Raw genomic sequence first — 966 nt, forward strand, 5'->3', positions numbered from 1 at the left:
CTAACTCACCAAGGATATAAGGTTCACGGTCCGCCCTTGTACATATAAAGTCAGGTGTTAAATGGGCCGAGTCGACTAGGGCTGAACTCGAACCGAGTCCGTTCGAACTCGAGCTTAAGCTCGGTTTAAACGAACCCGAAACGAGCTAGCCCTAGCCGAACTCGAGCTATTTGTCAGATTTTTCAATTAAAAATTTTGATACAAAATAATGTCGTTTTAACTCATATGTATTAAAACAACATCGTTTTAATAACGAAAAACAAGTCAAATTGAATATAAGCCAAATTCGAGCTTAACCTTTACGAGCTTGAGTTCAGCTATATGTGAACTAAGCTGAGCTCGAGCTTGATTCGGTTCGAATCCAATCTTAGGGCCAACCCTACCTTGTATATATAAAGTCAAGTGTTAAACCGGCCGACCTGTTTACATTAATTAATAATAAAAAAATTTTAAATAAATATTTAAATTAACTAATAAAAATTTAATATATTAATTAAAACAGACAAAGAAAATTCTACATAAATGTTTTTAGAAAAACTTTTGATGCAGATACTTTTATAAGAATTTCATCGTTTATTTTAATAATACTTTTTCCTTTAGTATATATTCTCTTCAGTCTTGTTCTTTCTTGACCCAGTCAACAGTGGTAAACTCCAACAATACATCATCACATTGTATATAAAATAGTTGATAACTTATATTATAATAGATCAAAATTTTCATTGAAAACTTATTATAGAAACTTCCACAGATAAAAGTTCAGAACTTGGAGTACGAATTTCTAAGAGAGACTTGATTTTGTTTATTGTTTAGTTACCTATTACATTAGTTATGTAGACAATAAATATTTGTTATATTAGTTAAAGTATAACAAGTTTTAATGTCAAATCAAAACGGAAAGTAGAAACACAATTTTGTAAAAATCAAGTGTGAAATGCAAGTACAAATACAAATGTGAGTACGAGT

This window comes from Mangifera indica, chromosome 2 (genome assembly GCF_011075055.1).
Source record: "Mangifera indica cultivar Alphonso chromosome 2, CATAS_Mindica_2.1, whole genome shotgun sequence".
NCBI classification, from domain to species: Eukaryota; Viridiplantae; Streptophyta; class Magnoliopsida; order Sapindales; family Anacardiaceae; genus Mangifera; species Mangifera indica.